Here is a 26,056-nt window from a genome sequence, read left to right on the forward strand (position 1 = left end):
AGTAAGTGCATTGCACCATCTCTTCCAGCCACCCTCGCCCTCGAGTGGTGTGTTTCACTGAGGATTCCTGTAAGAGGAAACCATCATGTTCCTCTTTCTAAGTGCCTCGTTAAAAGCCTGAGGACAGGCTTCCCCCTCCTTCCCTTAAGGCCTCTACCTGGGAGGTGAGGGAAAGAGAAAGACTAGTTCTGGGCAGGGCACTAACCTTCATCTGGGAAGCCTAACTAGAGGGACACAGGTCTCCACGGTCTGGTCACTTTTGTGTGCCTGTCAACCAGCCCAGTTTACTGGTGAGTCTCCCCCCTTTGGAGTATAAACACACAGCAGTTTTATTTCTTCCAGTAACTGGCCCTGGCTATACTGTGCCAGATCGCTCTTTCCTGCTGGGGAGCAGCTCCCTTAACGACGTCTTGGTCTGCTTCCATAACTTTCCAGCCACTTTTCTGTTACTACAACAGTCTCGTTCCGGTAATTAAGACTCAAGCTTTTACAGTTTTAAAACTTCCACTGCAGACTTGTTTCGGAGATTGTCTTCCTTCTTCCCCTCCAGCATTTGCTAGTGCAGGGCCCAGGCCGTGTGGGACAGTACAGGGGACGGGAGCCGTGGGGCCGTGGTGACATGGGGACGTGGGGGCTGGCTTGAAGGCACTTCATCTACCTCTTCTTGGTAGGCTTAGCATCTCAGGTGGAGGCTGAGAGGAGGGATGGGGAGTAAGAGGCCTCTTTGTAGGACTTACAGGGCCAGAGACGTGTCTCATATCCTTTACCTCTTCCTGATTCTTTCTGGTTCTGTTAGATGCTGGAGAGTTCACCTAGCTCCCTCCATCACTGAGGACCAACCTTCCCCCTGACTCTACACCCCCTAGCTGTACCTCCCTTTGGCCTCACCACTGGTATAGGCTTCCAGGGACTCCATTCTCTGGCTTAGGCATCCGACTCTGAATTCGGCAGTAACCTGGGCAAAGCTTTGGTCCCTGTCCTTGAATTGACTTCTGTGCATCTCCACGTGGAGCCACAGGGTCTGCTGGAGTAACCGTGGCCTTCAAGGGTCAGACAGACCGGGGCTGGGAGAGCTGCCACTATCCATCTTCCCAGTTAGGTTGTACTAAGTCTCCTTAAGCCCCGCTGGGTGGGCTATGGCTCTGGACCTCCTGCTTTTATAATCTCCAGGCCTGCAGAGGGTCCTAGTCTTTACAAGTATGATCCTAGACCTCAGGTACAGATGTCAAAGCTCTGCTTTTCTTTTCTACCATGGGGGTATGGAAACCAAAGGGCATTCAGCTGCTGCCCTAGGCTTCCAGGATCTTTGTGCTCTGTGCCTGGGAGGCATTGGGGGGTTTATGCATCCTCTTTCCCTTTACATCAGGGCAGGAAGGTACCCCACCTCTTCTCCAAAAGGGGACGAAGACTTAGCCACGGGTTGATTTGAGGATTTGTACCTCCATCAACCCTGTGTGGAGGTGGTTGGCGCCATCTGCTGGTGGCTCTCTGGTAGCTCTTCGGGGGTGCCTGATCTTCAGGCCTGGGCTTGAAGCCCATGGTGAGAAAATATGCGAGAATTTGCCCAGCAGTATACCAGAATATCTTGTCTCTTCTCCTCTAAACTGTGTTGAAGCTGTTCTTCTTCCAGGAGGGATTCCTTTTTAAAATCCCATTAGACTGAAATTGTCTTCTACTGTGTCCTCCCTCAGCTCTCAGGCTCTTGGTGGGTAGCCCATTTACATGGATGTGAGTGAGTGGGGTTTAATTCATGTCATGACCAGCTTTTGTGTGTTCCAGGGGTAGTATGGTATTCGCTGCACTCTTGCCAGGGATCAGCTCCTGTCCCAGGTTCATCACAGACTTCATCTCATTTGGTCCTTGCACTCCAAGCCAAGGAGCTCAGTACTATTTTTATGCCCACTTTACAGATGAGAAAACTCAACAGTAAGAAACATGTTTATAGCTCCGCTAAGATTTCTAGCCCGAAAGTGATGCCAACAAGCAATCTAAATCCCAAGTGCCACCTTCTATCGATATTCTGTTTTGCCTGCTTGGTTTAATACCGTGGTGCTGTGGCCCCCTCCACCTTCCTCACCCCCAAAGTCCTAAGGGAGTACTTGTAGATCAGTGTGAAGTACTTCCCAGAATAAGTTTGTTTGGACTAACAGCATCCGTCCAGCTGGGGCCAGTGCAAGAGCTGAACCAGCCATGGGGAGGTCATGACTGACTTGTAGGCAGGCCAAGCTCTGTGGTCCTGTTGAAGGCATCAGCACGGAGCCTTTGGTCAGAAGGTGAAACTCTTCATCAAAGCCCTCCTCTCATACCTTTAGATTAATTTCTTTCCGGGGAGGCCCGGGGTCTTGGCCACATATCCAGAATAGTCAACCTGAGCGCTTCTTTCCACTTAGAAAATGAGACTCTATTACCTGTGTAGTACATTTGCTTCTGCTGTCTCCTGGAGGCTTGGAACCACTCTGAGTAGAAAGGTATTACTGTCACTCTCATTTAATGGGTAAGGAATCTGAGGCACAGAGGTGGGAGGCTTTTATGTGCTGGAATGGGGACCTGGACCCAAATCTCCTGTGTCCATTCTGTCTTGCTGAGGGCTGGCTGATCCTCAGTGCTCTTCACCAGAGACCTTCAAGCTCCTGCTTCCTTGCTGTGGCTTCTCTGATCGCCATGGGTGTTGCCTTCCCTCCCTGTTAGCCATGTCCATGCCCCTTGCTCCTGTCTCATCTGGCCTCCTCTCACTGGCCTCCCCCACAGCCTCCCTGCCTCTCCCAGGGCCTGACAGTGCCTCTCTGGGTAAGGGGACAGGGTCTTGAAGCCTCTGACTGACACCCCCACACCCCTAGAGGGGTTGCTTGCTGCCTTTATCAGCTCTAGTCATAGTGGATGTTATTTATTGTCAGATAAATGTATTTCCAAATAAAACAGAAAACGAACAAATAACCGCAGTGACAGAGCCGTAAAAAACCCCTCGGGCTCGCTCACTTGAAGAAAAGCCTGCACAACTAATTAACCCGGGCAGGACTCCGTGGTGTTTGGAAACAAGCTTGGAATTAATACTGCCCTTCTCAGCTGCCGGAGCCAGCCTCTAAATCTTTATTGGGCAGCAGCAAGAGAGAGAGAAACCCAGAGAGTTAGAGAGACAGAGAGAGGCCAAGATGGAAGTGTAGACAGAGAAACAGAGCAAGATAAATACAGTTATCCATCTGCCTCCATGCTCAGATACATCATCTTAGCTAGACCTAGGATGCGAGGAAGACAGACAGACTGCATTTCTCCTTACAGTGAGAGGCAAGGGGAGAAAACAGCCTTTGTCTAGCTCAGAGCACATCTTGTTTCTAGACCACTGAAGTCAGAAATCAGAAGCTTCTGGGCTAGAAGGGGCTGATGAAAGGTCAGTGGTTTTAAAGTTATTTTTAGCAACAAAGTCTTTTTTTGAAATAAAGGCACCCACAGAATTGCCATCTGTAGAGCGGCTCCACGCAGAGCATGCCTTCGGAGCATGTCTCTGGAGCACGTCTTCGGAGCACACCGTCGGGGCACGTTATCAGAGCACGCCATCAAAGCACGCTATCAGGGCATGCCATCTGGACACGTCATCAGAGCACGCCATCGGAGCATGTGGCTTCTCGCTGTGCAGGGCAGGCGGCATCCTGGGGACCCTCGGGGCTCCGGAGAGCACCGCTGTGGGACTGAAGCCGCCTTGGCCTTTGTGTGGCCGGGCTCTGGAATGCCCCTGGTTCTTCACAGAATTCAGGCTGAGCCTAATTTGGGAGGCACCTGAAGGGATAATAGGGTAGGGAGGAGCCACCTGCTGAAGGAGGTAGGCTCCCCAATGGTACCTCTACTCTCTCGCCCTTGAACCCATTGGGTTCTTGAATTCTGATGTTTACTTTCCCAGGGGACCTTCGTTGGCAGGAGCTGGGCTACTAGCTTGTTGAACTTTAGTGATGGAGTCTCAGTGGGCAAACTTCATGAGTCATTACCTGACTCTGACTTGGCTTCAGAGAGGCTCTGTATAGCAGGACATGAAGTTTAGGAGGGGGAAACGGGAGTATGAGGAGGACACCTCCTTTCTCTGGAAGAATATGGAAGGTGGCCAGAAGGGGACTTTCCAAGAGACCATCCAGGTATGCCCTGTAGATGACTGCTCATCTACAGGGAAGTTGGCCTACCTGTGTTTTTTCCCCTCATCCAGGAAGGTGAGGCAGTGGCCCGAGGCTGGAACCATCCAGTTGCGTTTCTTTGGGGTGGTGGGGGGGTTGTTTGGTATTCTCTGGAGGTTGCCACTTGGTTTCTGGAGGCCCTATTCTCAGCATTAAGAGGGGAAAAACCCCAAGGCCAGGTGGACGGGCCTCTCTTAGAGTCAGTGGTGGTGGGGGAAAGAATGGAGGCAGAGAGATCAGGCACTGTGTTTGGAGCTTTACCATCTCTGATTAACCCTGAATGCCCTTGGCTCAGGCCTAGACAACAAGGGGGCACAGTTAGGAGGAGAAAACACAAATCAAGAAGTAATGCTTTTTTTTGAAGGAGAAATTATAAATTGCAATTTAATCACATAATCACTTTGACACTCTCAAGCAAGCTAATTTCTTCCCTTGCCTCATTTCATCCACTCGGTGAGATGAATCTTAATGAATAATGTCCTATGAATATTTAATTTTTGATCAATTTGAATTTTCTCTGGCATACCTGCTGGAGACATAAATCAGCTCCTTCTACCCAGCAGAGTGAATTTGGACAGCAGTCTGTGTGGATCTCTGTCCATGGCCACAGAAGTGGCTTGCCTGAAGGTTTGGGCTTTTCATTTATCACCATCTCGATATCATGATTCGATGTCCCTGAATACCTTCCCTGACCTGGGTTCTCTATACCACCCCGCCAGCAGATGCCTGAAGCCTGTGACTTTCTAAGCAGACAAGATGGATCTGCAGATGGCTTCCCACAGGCGCTCTCTTATTCCATCCTTTTTTCTTCAGAGACTTAAAGAAACCTCCCTCCTGATACTGACTTTCTCCTTCCTGACCCCTGGGGACAAGGGTTATCATTCAAAAGGCAGTCTTCTATAAAGGCAACATTAAGAGAAGTACATTTCTAAGCTGTTTGGGAAGGATTCTTTCGTGAGATAATACTTGATAATTGTACAGAGCTTTACAGTTTGCAAAGCGACCTCATGTGCATCTTTTCTTTTCACGTGTTAACACATCCCTGTGTTTTTACCTCTCTTTCTTTTTTTTTTTTTTTAAAGATTTTTTCTTTATTTATCTGACATAGATCACAAGTAGGCAGAGAGGCAGGCAGAGGGAGAGGAGGAAGCAGGCTCCCTGCAGAGCAGAAAGTCCACTGTGGGGCTCGATCCCAGGACCCTGGGATCATGACCTGAGCTGAAGGCAGAGGCTTAACCCACTGAGCCACCCAGGCGCCCCTACCTCTCTTTCTTAACTGGGAGGTTAGAGAATGGGGCCGGAGAGAGCTCTTCGTTACTTTGGGTCAGGAGGGTAAGTAAAGGAGCTCCTACCCTGGTAGGACTGCTAATCCAGGAAAATGGAGCCAAACTGAGCTGTCTGTACAAAGGAGAGATTGAGTACTGGGGACTAGGATCTGGAGGAAAAAATAGGAGGATCCTTAATAGGCAAGCTGGGAGGTGGGCTCAGTAATGAGTCCAGGACAGTGATGGTTCTTTTTAAGGAAATAATTGCTTCAAGGGGATAGATAACATGTTTACAATTTATTTCGAATGTATATCCATATCCTGAAAGTTTTGTTTTTCTGAAGCTCTCCACCCATGAAAGCAGTGAGATTTAGTGCTCCAGGAAGGGAAGGAACCACCTAGAACAAAGAGGTCATTTCTTAGCTTTAAATCTTAGAGGCAACTTCCTGTCTTTGAGTCCATTAGGACCCAACAGTCTTGAAAGTAAGGTTTCATATACAAGGAAAATAAATTTTTAAATTCATTATGCTTCCAGTAATATGATCATAGAATTTCCTTATAAACAATAGGGTAGAGGTAATTTAGACCACAGTGTGAGGAAGTCTCTTGAGAAGCTGAGGGGATGTGAAGGAAGAAGAGAAAAGTGGAGGTTGGATAGCAGAGTCAGAATCCATTGTTTTCATTTTCTACTCTCACGGGCCAAAATATTGGACACTGTCCGGACATTCCAGTTTTGACATTCTTTAGTTGTGTGTGTTATTGTGCCATCTTGGATGACAAGTCAGTCAGGGTTAGTTGTGAGCAAATGGAGGAACCAGACCAGATGACCAACCCAATGCAGAGGTCAGCTTTGACCAGAGGTTAGATCTCCTCTCCCTTTACAAGACCAAGTCAACTCCACCATCTATCTAGCTACCATTAAGGAAGAGTCAGGGTGGTGGTGGTGTGTTGGAGGAGAAAATCTGGAAGCCTGAACCATTTGCTCTGAAGAGACGGAGCCATCCAAAAAGATGTTTATGTCAGTACCAATAATTTCCAAGATTAGCTCCTTGTTTTAACCTAAGTTTCTAGAATACAGAACTTGAGCAAAGTTTATACGCTAAAGCTTTACTGAATAGTGCAGCCCTAGTGCAGCAAGAATAAGGGGAAAAAGGAAAGTGAGGTGGGGAAGGAGAGAATGCATTACTGAGCTAGCCACAGCTTCACAAGAAAACCCCGTTGACTGTTTAGACTGTTTAGACAAAAGGGCCCTCTTCCAGATGGGCCCTTTGTGTGGCAACCGCCACACCTCACTACACCTCAGAGTAGTCAGTGGATGGTTTGAATTTATTTACTGTTTTTAACTCTTTCCTATCTTTTAATGGTCAACATTTGCCTCTACTGCACAATGAGATTGTGCTCTCTGGTCCCTCTGAGAAGATTTTGAAGAAGGAGGAGATTCCATGCCCATGATGTGGCTCTTTGTGGTAGTTTAAAAATATGTCTACAGATGCTTTCATACTCTACTCAGGAAGTAGAGCCTAATTCCTTTCCATGTAAGTGAGGGCTGATCTTGGTGTCTTATTTCTAACAAATGAAAAAAAGTGAAAATAACAATGCATGATTTTTCAGAGAGTAGGTCATAAAAGACATTGTATCTTCCTCCTTGCTCTTAAGTTAGTTGCTCTGAGAGAAGCCAACTTCCATGTTGTGAGGATACTCAAGTAGCCTATGGAGAGGCCTACACAGTGAGGATCTAAAGACTCCTGCCAATAGTCATGAAAGTGAGCCATCTTGGAAGTGGATCTCCAGTTTACAACTTGAAACTGAAGTGTAGTCAAGCGTTCAGTGACTGCAGTTCCTGTCAGCATCTTGACTGTCATTTCATGAGAGACCATTGGCCAGACCTCCCAATTAAGCCACTTTAGATTGTTGACCCACAGAAACTGTGAGATAATATATATTTGTTACTTTGAGCCCCTAGTTTTGAAGTAATTTGTTACAAAGCAATAGTAAAAATAGATCCTTTATCAGAGTCTGGAAGTGGGAAGAGGAACCAGAATCTTCATCACTCTTATGGAATCAGATCTGAACACCAAAGCTGCTGTAATTCCTGCCATGGTAGGCAACTGGAGCATCCGCTGAAGCCCTTACTTTGGAGAAAGCTGAGGTAACTAGCAGTGTTAGGAGATGAGGTAGAGGGAGCAGTGGCTGGGACAATCCACTGAGCATATGGCTTGTTGGGAGAGGCAGGTAGAGCCAAGCAAATCTAGGGAGACCATATACGGGGTCTGATGCACTGGGTTCCTATTCCTTCCCACTCAGAATATCCAGAAGCACAATTAAGCATGTTACAAAAAAATAAAGAAGCCATAAATGTTTTCCATATCTGCATGATAGCATGAATAGAATGGAGACAACTGTTTTTGTTAAAATAATAAATTCCTATTGCAAAAATTTTAAAACAATGTGGAAAATGCACAAAGGACAAAGCAAGCATCACCCAACAATCCATGATCCAGAGAGAACACTGTTATATAACTTAATTTTTCACACTCACTCCTATGTTGACATTTTCCCTTGCCAATAAATATACTTATCTTTTCATCAAATATAATGGACTAGATGTTCCATGAAACTCCTCCAGGGACAATATGCCCCAAGTGATGGAATATATATATATTTCCTCCCCCTTTAAAAATGTATGAGGGCACAACTGAGTTGGCACAAAATAAAGGGAATTTCTTAGAGATAAAAACCAAAAAACCCAAACCAAAAAACCACCAAAACCCAAAAAAACCAAGCCCACAAAAAACCAAAACCCCAAAACCTGTGGATCTAGAATTAGTCCTTGTCTTGGAGCTTATTTGGGGTTTAGTAGGTTATGTGGGCCATATACATGACAGATGGCAGTTAGAGCACAGAGCCTAAGCAGGCTGGATTCTTACACAAAGTTGGGAATCCAGATAGGTGAAACTCCCAGTTGGTGAACTAGAAAAAACACAGTCTACAGAAAAAGATAGTTGATGAAGAAATTGTTTGTCATCCTTGACTCTAATGGGAGAAACCTGAATTCATCCAAAACCCCATCCTGAAAACTTGAAGTGTCCTGGATTGGTGAGATACTCAGGACTTGGAAAGAACATATGTTAAAGCTTGGCCTCAGAGAATTCTACAGAAAAAGTTCCAAGGGACATGGACTTCACAATCAACATTCAACAGACACATGAGGAAAAAAACTATCCTGAATGAGACTCAGTATAAATCTACAGATTCCTTGAAGGTTATAATGACCTGCACTTATTCAATATACAATATGAAATACATATGTTTAATTTCTTTATGAAATAAAAGAGTATTGGAAGTATGAGGGAACAGAAAGCTATTAGAATACCCTAATCAGATGTAAAAGAGAACCAAATACAACTTGTAGAAAATAAAAATAGTAATTATTAAAATGACCAACTAATGGATGTGATAACAAATTAGACACAGCAAAAGAAAGAATTAGTGATCTGGAAGTTTCTCTGAAGCATGGCCTAGAATACAAGAGAAAGACAAAGAGATGAAAGAGCTAGGAGATATAAAGGACAGAGGAAATACAACATACTTATAATTGAACTCCCAAAAGATGGCAGAGAAAGTGGAAGTATTAAAAAAGATAATGACTGACAAATTTCCAGTCCTGATGAGAAATACCAGTCCTCAGTTTCAACAAGCCCAGTGAATCCAAAACAGGATGAAGGAAAAGAAGCTCTCGTTTTGTAGAAAAACAGAACAGTGAAGACAAATAGAGGATCCTAAAAATAGAAAGATAGATTACCTACAAAGTAATGAGCACTTGACCCACAGCTTATTTTTCAACAGTATCTACAGAAGCCAGAAGACTATGGAATGATAACGTTGAAGTGCTAAGTAGAAATGTGCTAGAATTCTACCACCACTAAAATGACCTTTTTTTTTTTAAGATTTTATTTATTTTTTTGAGAGAGAGACAGTGAGAGAGAGCATGAGCAAGGAGAAGGTCAGAGAGCAAGCAGACTCCCCATGGAGCTGGGAGCCTGATGTGGGACTCGATCCTGGGGCTCCAGGATCATGACCCGAGCCAAAGGCAGTCATCCAACTAACTGAGCCACCCAGGCGTTCCCTAAAATGACCTCTTAAACATGAAGGCAAAATAAAGGCAGTTTAAAAATGTTTTAAAAACATGGGCGCCTGGGTGGCTCAGTGGGTTAAGCCGCTGCCTTCGGCTCAGGTCATGATCTCAGGGTCCTGGGATCGAGTCCCACATCGGGCTCTCTGCTCAGCAGGGAGCCTGCTTCCCTCTCTCTCTCTCTCTGCCTGCCTCTCCATCTACTTGTGATTTCTCTCTGTCAAATAATAAATAAAATCTTTAAAAAAAATGTTTTAAAAACAAAAGTGATATAATTAGCTGTCAAGACACACTTACTGAAGGAATTTATACAAATATATGCCAAGAAGAAGAAAATGATCGTTGCAGGTTTGAAATACAAGAAGGAATGGTGGAAACAAAAAACGGTAAATATATAAATAAATATTGATTATATGTAATAATAATAGTTATCTAACTTGTGAGGCAAAAAATCAAGTAAGAACTAAAATCTTGGAAAGATGGACAAAAATTAACCATATGTGGATAGAGATTGAAAATAGAAAAAATGAAACTTCAATTTTTTGAAAAAGATTTTATTTATTTGAGAGAGAGGGAGATAGAGAGCATGAGTAGGGGGAGGGACAGAAAGAGAGGGAGAAGCAGGCTCCCCAGTAAGCAGGGAACCTGATGCAGAGCTCAATCCCAGGACCCTGGGATTATGACCTGAGCTGAAGGCAGGTGTTTAACTGGCTGACCCACCCAGGCACCTTTCCTTTTTTAAAGAGATACATAGAGGATGTGCTATGGTGAGGGCTGGGGAATGTGTAAGCCTGATGATTCATGGACGTGTACCCCTGGGGCAAATAATACATTGTATGTTAATTAAAAAAAAAAAGAGATGCATAGATGTGTGATAAAATGATGGAGGAGAGGAAAGGAATGGTTAGTACAAAATTTGGGGTAGTGGTTTACTGGAGTAGGATTGGTTATGGCATGCAGGAGGCTCTGAAGATGTTGTGAATATTCTATTTTTCTTGGGGGGGCAGTTAAGAATACTATGTATATTTATTTCAACAAACTTTTTTTTTTTTTTTTTTTTTTAGTATTGTTGACACAGTGTTGTAACAGTTCCAGGTATACAGCATGAATCTGATAGGGTTGGATATTTGGCTGTGTATTTTTTATGATCCTTAAAATGTAAATCTCTATTATACATAGTTTTTGGAATAAATATAAATGATGTTGTGATGACCATTGTTCTAACATGTCTCTTTTCATATACCCCTTCAGGTAAATTCCTGGAAAGAAGGTGTTGAGAAAAAAGTCGAGGACAGCAAGTTTTCTTTGAAACTTAGCGCCAATTTCTCCTCCTGTCCCCCCCAACTTCTGCTTCTACCAGCAGTGCAGTGCATAAAAAGGCCCATTTCCCCACACCGTAGGGTCACTGCGTTCTGTACCTTTTCTCTAAGATGTACTCTTATCTCTGTCAGCATGGTGAGCTGAGCATATGTGATGAGGTAGGAATGTTATGAACAGTTTATGGTGGAGGTGGTAACTTTAACCCCATTTTACAGCCAATCCAACTGAGAATCACTGAGATTGTGTGACTGGCCCAGCCTCATCCCATGACCCAGGCTTCTGACTGCACGCTTAGTTCAGTGATCTTTTTACTACGTCCCACTGGTGGCCAAACTCCATGGAACCTTTGTGTTGGAGCAGTCTGGTTCAGTCAAGCCAGAAAAGAAGGCAGGGAAAGCATGTGCTTTGTGGGGTGCTCGCTCATGGACACAGTGGAGTAGGGCTGAGGGAGAGAAACTGTCAGCATTTCTATCCTCAAATCTGAGACCCACTGCCTTCCATGGTCCTTGTTCCTTAAGCCCCAAATTCTAAACTTTGGAGACAGAGGGCTGGAGGCCTATTTAACGAACCCAGTGTCTGGCACATGAAAAATGCTCACTAAATATTTGTTGGCTCTTGAATAAATGCTAGTTGATATTTTTGTCATAAAAGGTGGAGGGAGACCTGTCCTTCTGGCTCAGCCGGCTTTTTTTCTCCGCATGAAGTGAGTCTGAGCCAGGGCAGGAGAAGGGACGAGTTGACCTTCCAAGGCCCTTCCTGCTGGAAAGACAAGGATTGTCTTGTGCAGGCCGTGTGGAGGCCTGCTCCCTCCCAGATGCATTGGCACCAAGGGATTAGCGGGAAGATTGGCAGGCCTAGTGGCAATAGGAGTTTAATGTTCTGGAAACCCTGTCTTTTTCCTTTTCTTGGAGGTTTTCCCTGGTGAGAGAGGGAAAGGTCTTACCAGGCAGACAGGGATGAGACCCGGGAGTTTTACCATCAGAAACTGGAACTTATCACTGTGACACCAAGCCCAGGCCAGGCTGCATTTGGGGTGAGGTGGGGGGAGAAGTAGCAGGCTGTGGGTAGGGAAGTGTTGTCCTGCTCTGGGGACTTATGTCCCTGTTCAAGCTTGGAGACCCAGCCATGACCCTGAGATTTGACCAATTCCATCCCCAGGGCCCACTAAACCCAAGGCAGGCCAGGACACCTTAGGCTCCTGGCCTCTGGCTGTAGCAAATGGGATCACTGTGTCCTTCGGCTCCAAGCTGGTAGCTAACATCTTCGGTGGGTCCTAAGTTCTTGGTGCCTGTTAAAGCAGACTTGGTATAAATACAAGAGCCAACAGACCTGGGTCGAAGCCCTGCCTCAGTTCTTCTGTATGAGCTGTTTGATACTGGTGAAGTGTGTCTCCCTAGGAGCCTCTTGTCCTCTTCTGAGAGTAGGAGTGCCTTTTGAGAGCCTTGAACAAATACCTTAGGCTATCTCTATCTTGGTTCCTACCCCTGTGGGGGGGGGGGGATAACAGTAATACACACTTTATAGGATCATTGTCGTAATTAAATGAGTTAACAGTCATAAAATGTTAAGTTACCCCTGGCACATTATGAGTACTATACAAATTGTTTGCTTTGATCAAGGCCCCCTCCCCCCTCCTCCCCTACCTCCCTTCCCTCCTGTCCCTAGGTGTTGTTTGCTAGGCTATAAGATCTGGTTTGGGTCTTGATTTCCTGATTTGTAATTGGTGCTTCTTGGAGTCACCCTTCTTGTCTGGGGCCCCAGCTCTTAACTCAGCCTCACCGTGTCCTTCTACTTGGGATTACAGGCTGCCACCAAGAGCCCCGCCTAGATGGGTGCTTCCAGGACCCTGATGACATCTTTATGATTTTAATCACTGTCTTTGCCCAAAGACCTTTGCTGCCTACCCGTGCCTCCCTCAGAGCTCCAGTGCTGCCCTCTGCTCCGTGCTTTCCTGGTTTCCTTTCCTTCTTTCCTAGCCAGAGCTGCCAGGCTTCTAGCAGGCCCCAAGGCAAAGTCCATCCAAGGCACAGCAGTGTCTCCCTGGGTTGGCTTGCATCTCTCATGGCCCAGGGATAGACAAGGACCAAGAGCTTCCTGGTTTTCAGTCTGTCATTTCATCCAGATACTTCTCCTTACTAGGTATAGGAATCCTTTCTGGGGACCTCAGGCTTTTGTAAGGCAGCCTACCTCATTGCTGACTAGCTCTACTGAACAACAACAAAGCACTTAGTAAGAAGAAGAATAATAGCAGCTATCATTTATTGAGTGCTTACTATATGTCAGGTTGCTATACATATATAATCTGTGATTTTTACAGAAACCTGGAAGTATAGGCTTTATTATCTCCATTTTACAGATGTGGAAAATGAGGCCTACAGCAGAGAAGCGATTGCCTAGAAGTGCAGCAGGGAGGTAAACCTGCTTTGCTCCCATTCAGTGTCAGTGCTGTGCGCCCCGCACCACTCTGCTGCCACGAGCTGCACCTGCCTGTCTCTTCCACCGCTGGAGGAGGCAATAACAATCTGTCTTCCCTCTTGTACATGTTTGTCTTTAATGTAGTTGAGAAAACTGTCATTTCACTTTTAACTTTCGTCCTCTTCCGGCTAAATAGCCTCGACCATTTGTTAAATAACACGACATTATTTCTGGGCATCTCAACATCTTGGCCTTCCACTTCTGGAGATGCTTGTTGGTTAATGTCTTCACAGTGTGTTGTATTCTGTGTCCCAGACTCATAATCTCTCTTGGCAGTGTACCGCTGTGGTTTAAGAGCACATGATTTGCAGTGAGGCTGCCCCCGGTTCAAATACTGGCTCTGCCTCATTTCCCTAGCTTCGTGATTGGGGCAGATTACAGTTTCCAAAGGTGTTGTGCCATCCACATCTTCTTGCCGTGAGATGACACTCTCCCCACTGAGTGGTGGGGTCTGTATTCTTTCCCTGTGAACCTGGGCAGAACTTTGGGACTGCCATGACCAATACAGGATGGCAGAAGTGTTGCTATGGGGCTTCGGAGGCTAGGAAATAAAAATGCCATGTGCTTTCATATTGTTCTCTTTGGAATTCAGGGTCCTTCTCTGAAGAGGGTCCAACTGACCCAACTGGAGAGACCAGGTAGAAGAGGCCACTTGCAAGTGTTTTGGCTGCTAGCCCAATTGAAGTGCAAGACCATAGCTATCATCGACCACTGGACATGTACATGTCAGGAGGAGTCTTTGAGAGGAGTCTATCCCTAACCATCATCTGACCGCAGCTTCACAAGTGACCTCAAGCAAACATTACCCAACGGAGCCCAGTCAAACCCCAGAATAAAATTACTGTTTGAAGACACTAAGTTTAGGGGTGACTCATTATGTAGCCACAAGCAGAACTGTGATCTTAAGTTTCGCTCAATCTCCCTCAGCCTTAGTTTCTTCGTATGTGAGATGGAGACTATGAAATCTACCTTAGAGGATTATTATGAGAATTGAAAGACAATGGATATAAAATATTTAACACATGCTTGCTGCATAATAATTGTGCAACAGGTAATGACTTATGATTAATGATGACTTATGATTAAAGACTTCAAAGAATTAGTGAGGTTGGGAGAGGACCTGACTGTGACCTTAGAGCCAGGTAGAGAGAGAAGATTGGGGAGCCGGGTTTGTACTGTGGCAACCTCTGGGGAAGAAGGGAAGGGAGTCAAGCCATAGGTTCCAAGTGAGCAGTGAGTTGTGACAAGATGCAGGCAGTGTGCAGGGTGAAGGACACCCTAGCCCCCCTACCCCCCTCCCCAATGTGGGAGGCTTTTCTCCTGGGCATGCATGGTGTGTGTGAAACAGCAGCATTAAGACCAGAGGTGAGAGTCAAGACCTTGGTGCCACCTGGAGCTGGTTTTCTTTCCCCGAGCGACTGAGCAGAGCCGATTGACCACAACAAACCTCTGAGGCAACAGGGGTTTATGGGAGCATTCCAGATATTCAAGAGAGGTGCAGCCTTCTGGAGCAAGTGTCTGAAAGATTCAGGCAGCCACAAACTCTTAAATCTTTAAAAGCAAAACTAACCTCCTCTACCCACCCACGAAAAGCCCACTACCACCAGCCCCATACTGCACCTCCGCAAAGAATACAGATGCTAGTCATAGAAACATTCCATGATATAAGAAGCAAAAAGAGCAAAACAAAAATTGCCCCCATTCCTATAGCCCAGAGATAACCTCGGGGAGCATCTTGGTGTGCACATAGCCTTCTGGACGGCATATAGAAGTAGAGCTGTACTGTGCATTCTGTTTGGTAACCTGCTTTTATTGCCTAATGATGTGCCCTGTACTGCTTTCCATGTTAGGAAATATGCATCTGCAGTTCTGAGCTTTTCAAACTGGGAACATGTAGTCATTCATCAGGGGTTCTGCAAAGCTGAAGGAAAACCGTGGTTCATCACTCTAGCATCAATTTCACTCAGTGGTAAGTCACTTAAAATATTATTTTTACATTAAAACAAACCCAGATATAGTATGGAGGAGAGTACAAAATTTGCATGAATTTTTAGAAGCTGTGAGACTTCAAAGAATTATCCTGCTCACCTCATTCTTCTGTGCCAACATTTTTTTTTTTTTTTTTTTTGTGTGTGTGTGTGGCAGACAGGATTAAATTATGGGGATCAGTTGAAAGGGCTGAGGAAGAGGAGGGGTGAAGCGATGTGACAGTTCAGGGGCAGGAGGGCACCCAAGGCCCTTCCCTGAGCACAAAATCCCTTGCCTGATAGGAAGTGAGATGATCTTAGCAATGTAGGTAAGCTCGTGTTATGGCTTGAACTCTAGAGCCTAGTCCCAGTGGGTGTCTTAATTCCAATCTATGCGACCCCTCCTGACCTGATGGCATAGAACAGTCGAAGGCTGAGGTGCATCAGGATAGGGACAATGTGGCTGTATGTAACATGGTACTCAGAATCGACCCAGCAATTTCAGGTGTGGTCTGAACTGTGCACAGCTCTTTTATTTCTACCCAGCTTTGCTATTAGAAAATTAATGTGACCATAGACAATTTCCTTAACCTCTCTCTGCTTCAGTTTTATCAGCTATGAACTTGTGATAAAAGTAGCAGTTCATAGGGTTGTCGAGGGCATTAAATGGGTAAAGCTTGATACTTAGAGGATCACTTGGGACAGAGTAAGTGTTCAATACATGTTAATTATTATTATTGTGTCATCTATGATTGCATAAGCTTCTCATGGTAAATGTGCCCCGCTCTGGTTTCAAATTGAGCTTGTGGCTAATTAAAACTCTTGGGTCTTTTCCTTTGGAATTGTTATCAAGCTTATATTCTCTGTGCTGTTATTTGTTTTTAATTGCATGGATTATTAATGTTCATTTTCTTGATTCTGGTCCATTGTTTTATGCTGTGGTGTTATCCAACAACTAAGTCATCCTTTCCAAAGTGAATTGGGTTTCTGGTTCTAATGACATTTATAATTTTGGCATCTCCATTTTATAGATGACAAAACTGAGGGAAGGGAATTATTACTTACTGAGTGTGTCCTTTGTGTCAGACATTGGGATAAGCACTTTGCAGAGAGGATCTCAGTTAATTCCCAGAACAATCTACAGAGGCAGGATTTATTACTCATTTTAACAGATACAGAAAATGCAGCTCAGAATGGTTAAGGAGACTGTCCAAATTTACCCAGCTGGTTCAGGTTTTTCCCCTAGATTATCAGTGTTTGGGGTCTAAACTTAAACAACATGTTTCTATTCAAGCTGTTGAAGTAGATGTTTATAGGACAAAGGCAAGGGGAGAGACAGATCACTGGAGTATCTTTTCTGGGTAGATCAGTAACTCTCACGTCAGTTCTGGAATCAATACTCTTTGTATAGGATCATTCGATCACTGAAATTGAAATCAGTTGCTGCTATTGAAAACTGAGGTCTAGAGCTTCTAAAGAAGTCCTAAGGAAATCTCCTTCCATTGCATCTTTAAGGAAAGGACCCTCATTCTCCTGGCAATTTCCTTGTCCCCTTTCAGCCAGAGTTTGGATACTTACAGAGTCATGGGTCCCAAATCAATCCCAGAACACGTTCCTTCTCAGTGTGAGAAGCTTTCCAGAGCATTTTGGAAACGGTGTCTGTCTTTATCTATCTATACTCTTGCTATTGATTAAAGCCAGAAGCTAGAGCACCAGGAGCCCAGACTATAGTTACAGGGTGGCTGATAAGAGGGAAGAGAATCCATAACAGTGGCCAGACCCAAAGAAACTGACCCCTTCTTCCCCCATTCAAATGTAGACTTGACAGGAGAACAGTCAGGTCAAGAGAAGAGGAGGGGGATTAGTCTAATGCAAAGTTCTCCCAGGATGGTCTCTGCTCCATTTTGGGTAGAAAGAAGCTGTGGAGTAGGTGGTGGCGTGGAGGCTGAGCCCATGGGCTCCGGACCTCTATCCCGGGGGTCTGGAGGCTGTGGCAGGAATGGCGCCTTTCTCTAGGCAATAGGGATGAGGAAATAGTATGGCCTAGTATGGACCCTGATGAACACTCTGGTCCACATGGATTGGAGAGACCTCCAGTAGAATGAGAGAAGGGGAGTCGGGAGAGGGTACCCCTGATTCTTCACAAGGGAATGAGGGTCCTATCTGGAGTTATCCCCAAACTCCCCCATTCCCATCTCTCTGGCTACACAGAGGCAGGCATAGTACAGCGGAATGTTTGGACCTGGAATGACCTCGATCTTCCACCTCCTCCGTTTGAACCTTCTGGAGTTGGGACAAATAGGTACCAGCCCTGTGTCTTCTATTTTCTGTCCTTAATGGAGTTGCTCAAAATACTCCAGGTCTTTCGTTCCACTTAGAAAAAAATCCAAAGTCCTCGCCATGGACCACAGGGCCCTGCATGCTCTGGCCTCAACCCCTTTCCAGCCTCACTGCTCACAGCAGCCTCGGTGCCATGCTGTGAACATGCCAACAGGGCTCCTACCCCAGGGTCTTCGCACTTTGTGTTCCCTCTGTCTTACAGTTACCAGATTTAGCCACCAAGAATGCAGGATACCCAGTTAATGTTGACTTTCAGATAAACAATGAATCATTTTTAGTATAAATATGTCCAGTGCAAAATGTGTTTGTCTGAATTCCAAATGTAACTGGAAATCCTGTGCTTTATCGGGCAATCCTAGGAGCTCTCAGCAATGCTGTGCCCTCAGAAACTTCCTCCAGGCCTGCTGGAGTCACCAGAGGCCTTGCCTTTCTGTCCCATGGGCCATAGCAGCCCCATCAATCTACTCTCATGTCCCGCTTCATCTCCCTCAGAGCTCTGACCACTCTTAGTTATTTATTGTGATGTGATACTGTTTATTTATTCATTCGTTTGTTGACTTTGCGTCTCCCAGGCACAAGCAGGCTCCATAAAAGCAGGGATTTATGTCCTCACCATAGTATCTTCAGTCTCTTGGCTCACTGGGGCTCCATAAACACTTGCTGAGTGACTAGTGGTCTCTTACCACGGCTCACCCTTTGCAATACGGCCCTGTTGACCTCTCCGATCTCATTTTAGGCCACTCCCTTCCCCATGGGTCGCTGGCCATGCTGGCTTTCCCCTTGGTCCTCAGACTTGCCAAGCCCATTCCTGCCTCAGGCCTCGGGACTTGCTGCCAGGCCCAAGCCTTCTTTGTTGTCTGGAGGGCTGGTGCTCCTGTCCACTTAGGACTCATAGAAGACTTCCCTGACCTCTCCATCCTAAGGAGCCCTCTATCCTACACTTTCATTCCCACGACCATGTTTTGTTTCCTTTAAGTCTCTTACTGCTCTAGGAAATCATGTGTTGAATGATTGGTTGGCTTTTGTCTTGTGTCTCCTGAACATAAGAATGTCAGCTTTGTGGACACATCAGCCATGTGTGACTACTATATCACTGTGTCCCCAGCACCTAGCCCCGTGCCTGGCCTAAAATATGAACAATAAATAGACGTTGGCTGAGTGAGTGAAGCAGTGACGTTGAAGAGGACAATATACCCCATCTTGCAGGAACATTGGGAACTGTAGGGAGAGGATCGATGAGCCTAGGGACCAGCATGGAGCAGGTCTCCACCAGGAGGCTGGAGTATACCACCCGCCCTCATGACCGCTTCTGTTTGATTAGCCCAACTGATCCGGGGTGAGGAAGTCTAGAAATGGATTCTTAGCTCCCTGCTTCTCTCGGCCTCAGCGGCAGTTAGGGCAGGTGACCATATCCTTCTCACGGGAATGGCTCCTTCAGGCCCAGAGAAGAGAGTGTCTCCTCCATGCTGCTCCCTTTCTCTCTTTGCCACTTGCTGCAGAGAGTGAGTGACAAGGCTCAAATGGACAGTGATATCCTGGTGACTTTGGGGGCTGCTGTGGAAGCTGGTGGTCCAAGTCCCCGAATTGTGTTGGAGGACCCGTCATCCTCCCTGGGCTGTCATGTGAGAAAGAAGCCATAGCTTCTCCTGTTTTCAACCCTGAATTTTGGGGGTTGTAACCAAAGTGTCGCCTTGCTAATTGATACATGGCTGCATCCACTGTGTCTACTGTATAGAAAGCGCCAGATACATCTCTTGTTGTTGAGTTCCCTGGTGAGGGAGATGTTTATTCCTGCAAGCGCAACCGAATTGTGCTAACTAACAGAACAGAACCAGCTGGTTTCCTTATTTGGGCAGATAGGCTCATGTCCGCGAGGTATCAAACTCCCTCTGTCTGGGCTGAGCAGGGGGCAGACATGTGAAGTGCTGTCCTTTGAAGCACAAGTGGAAAAGGATTTGCGAGGGTCCCTAAAGTCGTGTGAAGGCAGCTCTCATGGTCTCCTACTCCATCTGCCTTGCCTTGAAGATACCCCAGAGGGACTTGCTGCAGCATAGTTGGCTGCACCATGGAAGATGTCCGTGTTGAAATTCCAGGGACTTGCGAGGAGAACTCTCAGCACATTACTGCTAGATTTTTCTGGATGAACTGGCTGTGTTTTAGACAGGGGCCTCTGTTTTCGGTCTGGTTCCCTGACCCTTCTGTGTTGAAAGACCTTTGAGATGTCCATAGCCTGAGGCTCGTTGCACACTCTTAAACTCAGTTTCCTTGAAGAGTTTTAGCAAGAGGTTTGACAAGTTGCTTCATGCAGAGTCTCCCTTACAATGGGGCTTAACCTTGCCTTCATTACTACTACTACTACTACTACTACTACACGTAGGCGTGGACAAATCCTTGCCTCTGTAGTTCAATCCAGAGCGATTGTATTGGGTTTTTTATTTTTTCTTGTTTTTTGTTTTGTAGAAATTTTACTTTGACATTAAGGAAGCAAGTAAACTTAAGAACGTACACTATCAAGTTTAGAGAGTTGGTTTCCTGGTGGGCACCGCTTACCATCTGTCAGTTCATAGATGAATCCCCTGACATGTATCTATTGGGCTCCTGTGAAGCACTGCACTGGGCATGCGGCATTCATCAAGGTGAAGAGTGTGCAGCCTTTGGCCTCAAAGAGCTCCCAGTACATGCAAAAAACAAATGTTTTACAGTGTGGTGTGATAAATGCAATAATGGAGGCACATAGCAGGTGAAATTTTTCAACACAGTTAAGGAGGTGCCAAATTCCTTCCTCTACTAGAGGCTGTCTGAGGACAACTGCCCCCAGATCTCTCTTTTCGGTTTTGGGGCACCACATTTTCTTGGTTCCTCCTTTCCCACCCATTGGAAGGGAGAAAAGATGGCACAAGGAACCGAAGGCAGCCTTACACACTGGATTTTAGGGACAGTCCTACATTTATGTATTATACTTTTAAATAAATATGATTCAGTAAATGTACAACTTCATGTGACTTCGTCTGCATAGCTTTATAGGGATTTGCCTGTAAACAAATAAAGTAACTCAGAAAAAAATGGCTCGAGTAGACTAGAGTCCCCTTTCCGACTTGGAAAACACAGCTGCTTCTTTAAGTGAACAACAGTTAGAAAGTAGCCCCTACCCTGGGTTTCAGCTTGCTTCTGAAGAGTCAGTGCCCCAAGCTGTAACTCGCAGTCCCTGAGGTGCTGACCTACAGGTCCCCTGGAAAGAGTCCTGGCTTCTCCCCTTCAACAGCATTCCTCCTACAGGAAAAGGAAGGAATCCTCGCGGGCTCCAGAAGGCACACCTCCCTTCAGAGAACCTCACTGAAAACATCCGTCTTTGCTCTCTCAACCCGATTCTGGGCTGAAGGAAGGAACAGGGAGAAGGAGAAACAAAGGGCGCTGCGCAAGGGGGCGGAGGGGAGGCGGAGGTGGGATGATGTGCGGACAATGCGGCTGCTGCCCCAGTGCTTTCCTGTGCAAGTCCCAGGTGGGTTTGTGAGGGTCATAGAGCCCAAGGCAATGTTGTGTTCTCTTCTGTGTTGGATTCTGGCATTATCTGTCTCTGATTCCGCTACTTGTCTTCTCTGTCTTCTTTTTCATTTTTTTAAGGATTTTATTTATTTATTTGAGAGAGAGAGAGAGAGAGAGCACTCGAGCATGAGTTGGAGGAGGGGCAGAAGCAGAGGGAGAAGCAGACTCCCTGTTGAGCAGGGAGCCCGACACAAGGCTGGATCCCAAGACCCTGGGATCATGACCTGAGCCGAAAGCAGATGCTCAACTGACTGAGCCACCCAGGTGCCCCCTTATTCTGTCTTCTGATGGCTTCCCAGAGGGAACTATAGCTGACTTGAGGGGTAGGGAAGGTAGGTGCTTCCCATAGTTTGGGCAAATCTCCTTTATTCCTTAGGTTGGGGTGCTGAACAAGGGTTCCCTAGGAATGGATTCTAAAGATTCCCTTCTAAACTCCATGCGGATGGGAAGGAAAAGAATTGGCAATTACTTATCCTGAACACTGAAAAGTCCCTGCATTGCCTCTCCTGCAGCACCCCTGCCCCATCTACTTTCATACGCCCTGGTGGAAATACCTGGGTTTAGAGCATGGGATCTGCGCTTGCGTTTTAGGCCTCCTGCTTAGCCCCTGAGGGCCTAACTTTTCACAGATTTGCTTTCCTCAACTGCATAACAGTCACTTGTAAACAGTGCCTCTGAACAGTCAAGTGTCCTGCAACTGATGATAAGTAACAGGGTCGGGAACCCTGCCTTTTGCTCTGGTAGCATAAAAACCTTGGGACCCTCTCCAGATGGTGACATTGTTCAGGGTGTCCCATCTTCCCTGGGGCCCTAGAAGAGGGTGTGGGGAGACCTTCTGGACCATGCTGGGATTCTTCCTCTCTTCTTCCTCTCTTCTGTGGGGGACTTGTCCGGACACCTCCTTTCCCTGTTCATGTCTGTGGAGGTGCTCCTCTCTGGCTTCGGTGCCTTGTCTGCCTGGTCTGCTAGGATGTTCCTGACTGATGGCCCAGTATGGGCTCGTACTCTGTGACTTGCTCTGAGTGTCTGAGAAAAACAATCTCTTGTTCCTCTGTGTTCCTGTAGCACTCTGTAGGGGCCTCTGCTGTTGTCTGACCAAGTCTGTTTACAGCTGTTTCTGCATTCCTGTCTTTCTTTCTTTCTTTTTAGATTTTATTTATTTATTTGACAGAGAGAGATAGCAAGAGAGATAGAGCACAAGCAGGGGGAGTGGCAGGCAGAGGGAGAGGGAGAAGCAGGCTTCCCGCTGAGCAGGGAGCCTGATGTGGAACTTGAACCCCAGGACCCTGGGATCATGACCTGAACTGAAGGCAGTCGCTTAACCAACTGAGCCACCCAGACACCCCTCTCTCCTTCTCATTAGACCATGAGCTCTTCCAAGTCAAGGGCTGTGTTTTCTGACTTAGTAAAAATTGTAGGTGTGCTTCCATGTCCTCATTTTCATGGCTGAATTGGAAAGGGCTCAAGGCAGAGAGCTTGATCCCACTCCCATGGTGCAGAAGGAGGAAGGGTTGGTTGGGAGGGAGTAGGAAGGAGGTATGCAGTAATGTCTCTTTGGCTTTTCACATACCTGGAGGTGAAGAGAAGAGGAGGTGGCATGAGAGCCCCCTGGGTCAAACTTAAGGCTCCGTAACTTGCTCAGCAGGAGGGAGAGGCTCTCCATGAGATGAAGAAGGTACTGGAGCTAGAAGACTTGGAGTCACATCCTGCTTCTGTCCATTTACTGACACGGGTATTGACCGTGTCAGTCATTCTGAGCCTTAGTGTCCTGCTCTGGGGGAAAAAAAATCTTTTTGTCTCATGGCTTCATACCAAAGACGGTGTGCTGTTTACCAAATTCTTTCTTTCTCCTTTCCCTTTCCTTTTCCCTTGGAAGTATATGCGCCGAGTTGACTGAGTTCTGAACCTGGGTGTGAGTGGACCTCATGTTCCCACGTGCAGGCCGGGCCCACAGAAACCTCCTGCAGGATCTCGCATACTCTCTCTCTCCCTCTCTGAGCTCTAGAAGTGAAAGACTTGGAGGTTCTAGGGGCCAGCAATGCCTCTGACAGGATGAAAGAGGCCTGGGTTCCCAATGCCTAGGCAGGATAGTTTTCCCTCCTTTCTGTCATCTGCATGGAACTGTAATGAGAACAAGAAATACTTTCATGATTTCAAAGCCACTGAAATTTTGGCATCCTGCGTTAGAGCAGATAGCATATACTTTGACAGGTTGGAAACAGAAAAGTTCTGTGGAAACTTCCAAGGGTTATACTAATGTCCCTGGCTATTATCATGGCTTTTAGTCTAGAAAACCTTTTGAATGCACAGCTTGGATTTCGCCTCAGGCTTTATATGGGCACTGTCTCTTCTTCAGGATAGACAGGGGACTGGGGGAGACCCTTGGAAAGTACTCCGTGGTCTAACTGTGCAGGGGTGTACATGCCTGGGGCCCAAGAACTATCATACTTGGAGGAGCAGTTCGTCTTAGAATAGACTCTGGGCAGCAGTAGCCAGCACAGGGGACCATCATGTGAGCCTGGGGCCAGCTGTCTTCGCATCAGCTGCGTGAGGGCTGACCACTCACTCCAGGGCTAAAAAAGGGAGGTGAAATGGAATCTGTTGTCAACAGGCTCCTGAAGACCTTGTTGACCACGTGAGTCACCCAGAACTCTGTTCCCTGCATACGTGTCCTCTCCCGGGGGTTGACTCCACTTGACTCTTTACCATGATCTTCTGACCTGCGCGAGCAGAGGGCTGATAGAAGATTCAGAACATTCTGTGGGCGTTGGCTTGTCCTATATTCTGGGCAGGTGTAGTGAGGTAGAATATGGATGGGGCCAGACCGTCTCTGGGGCTGTTTCTCCAAGAAAGCCATGAATAATCAAGGAGCCACACTCCTGACTTACAGAAAGGAGAGTCAAGGAAAAGAAAGGGGACTCACTTTATTGCTAACCAGTCATGGGACAGATACTTTATCTGCATGATGTCTTTAGATCCTTACCACAGCTCTCAGATAGGTACTGTTGTGCCCATTCTTACAGATGAAGAAACTGAGGCAAGGGGAGGTAGAGTACCTGCCCAGGATCACATAGCTAGGTAGTAACTGTTAGAGCCAGCATTCTCTGGCTGAGAAACTGTGTCCTTGACACTGCCCCTTGGAGCCTTCCCCACAAGGTAGAGTATAGTCCTGTCTTCCAGGTCAGGCTGGGACAAGAGTTTGGGAGAAATTCCTTTCTGTGAGCATGTGAGGCCCCACGTCAAGAGGAAGAGGGTGCCAGGCTAAAGGAATGGGGGTGGGAAAGGCAGGTCCTGGGGAGGAGAAAGGGGAGGAGGGGTGAGGGGAGGGGAGAAAAAGGAGGGGGAGGGGGAAGAAGAAGCTGAGAGAGCCAAATATGGAAAGGAAGGGCAGGGCAGGGCAAGGGGAAGGAGGTAGAAGTTGCCTCCCTGGAGGTTTTCAACTTGAGTGGGATGTCCTCATTGTGGGGAGGGAGGGTGGCAGAGTACCCCAAGGGGTGTCTGGGTGTCCTTCAGTGCCCCGGAGTCTGTGAGGATTTTATACTGCTTTGATACTTATCCGGCTCTCAGTTCAGCCTAGCCCACATATTTAGAACAGTTTCGTCTATTTTCCATTGAGCAATTTCGAAAACCTAGCCCTACTGTGACTCTCCTTCAGGAGTTGCACAAACCATACCTTTGGTTCTAACTTGCTTCTTAGGATGTATGGATTAGGCATCTCTTCCAGGCTGGATGGCTCTGGCCTGGGAGGCCCGGATGGAGACCACCACATGGTTTTCTGGCCGCTCTGCCAGGGCCATCTAGCCAACTGCCCGGAGGACACCCTGCATAAGGCTGTGTTTGTCTTTTTCCACCTGTCATTCCATTAATGTTCATGTCTAACCCCCAAAGCTCTCATCAACAGCCTGCACCATTTTTCTGATCCCGACTGTAGGGGAAAAATCCATTAAAAGCAAGTTGCTTCTCCAGTGGCAGGCCTCTGGCTCAGGGCGGCTCTGGACTGGGTGGGGTGGGGGGAACAGCTGGAGTCGTCCCCCGTTCCCCAAGCAGCAGCCTCCCTGCCAGCTTTCCCAGAGTCCTCTCCGAGTGGCTGAGCTCCAGGGAAGGTTGTGAGGGTTCCGACTAGTGGCTGGTGGAGATGTACTTTCTGTATTTTCGCCAGACTCAGAGTGGGCAGAGGCTGAGCCTCAGGTGGTGACCTGAAGATGAACTCACGTGCTGGCGTCAGAAAGGGAAAAAAATCTTCAGGCAGAAAGTCTCATTAAGCCTCCTTACACAAGAATTCCCCTGTTGTGGAAAATTAAGATTCTTCATGGTGTTTTGAAGTTAATCTGTTAGAACCACTTGTTTATTTTACTTTCAAAATACCATCTCTCCCCCGCCTTTTTTGTATGCAGAAAGTAATGCCTTTAGTTGTGTCCCTAATTTTGAGAGGCTCTGCTGAGTCTTTTTCACTGGTTGAATTATAACAAGACCAGTGAGGTCATAGTCCATGGATTAATTATAGCGAGGCTGGTGAGAAAATACCCCCTCCTTTGATAAACACAGCTTAGCGACTTTAAGTGAACAATTTTCTACAGCAAACATTTCAACACATGTTGTCTCCTTTAGCAAACCTTAATGGGCTCCTGATTTCAAGGCAACCGTCCTTGAAACTCTTAAACCATTCAAAGTGCTTCACCTTTTTCCGTATAGAGACCGAGATGGAGACTCAACTTCATAATGACAAGATACAGAAAAAGTAAGGATTTAACCTAAATTTTGTATCTGATATATAAGCATCTTCTAACCTTTTTCATGTAAGCCCAGGCCCATGCTAACTAACCCTCGTTTTGTGTCCACAAAGCACTTGTGTCAATA

General features: G+C 46.4%; 1 long non-coding RNA gene across 2 annotated transcripts; it reads left to right on the top strand.

The window, feature by feature from the left end:
• The first annotated feature begins 166 nt into the window (after positions 1-166).
• LOC309841727 lies at positions 167-14,207 on the top strand. Of its 2 annotated transcripts, XR_014299274.1 has the most exons (4): positions 167-290; positions 10,806-11,032; positions 13,231-13,286; positions 13,942-14,207. It is a non-coding gene; the product is annotated as an uncharacterized lncRNA (long non-coding RNA). The 2 variants fall into 2 exon arrangements; XR_014299275.1 differs by having other exon boundaries at positions 177-290; positions 13,231-14,207.
• Positions 14,208-26,056: the final 11,849 nt, after the last annotated feature.

This window comes from Mustela nivalis (genome assembly GCF_964662115.1).
Source record: "Mustela nivalis genome assembly, chromosome: 10".
NCBI lineage: Eukaryota > Metazoa > Chordata > Mammalia > Carnivora > Mustelidae > Mustela > Mustela nivalis.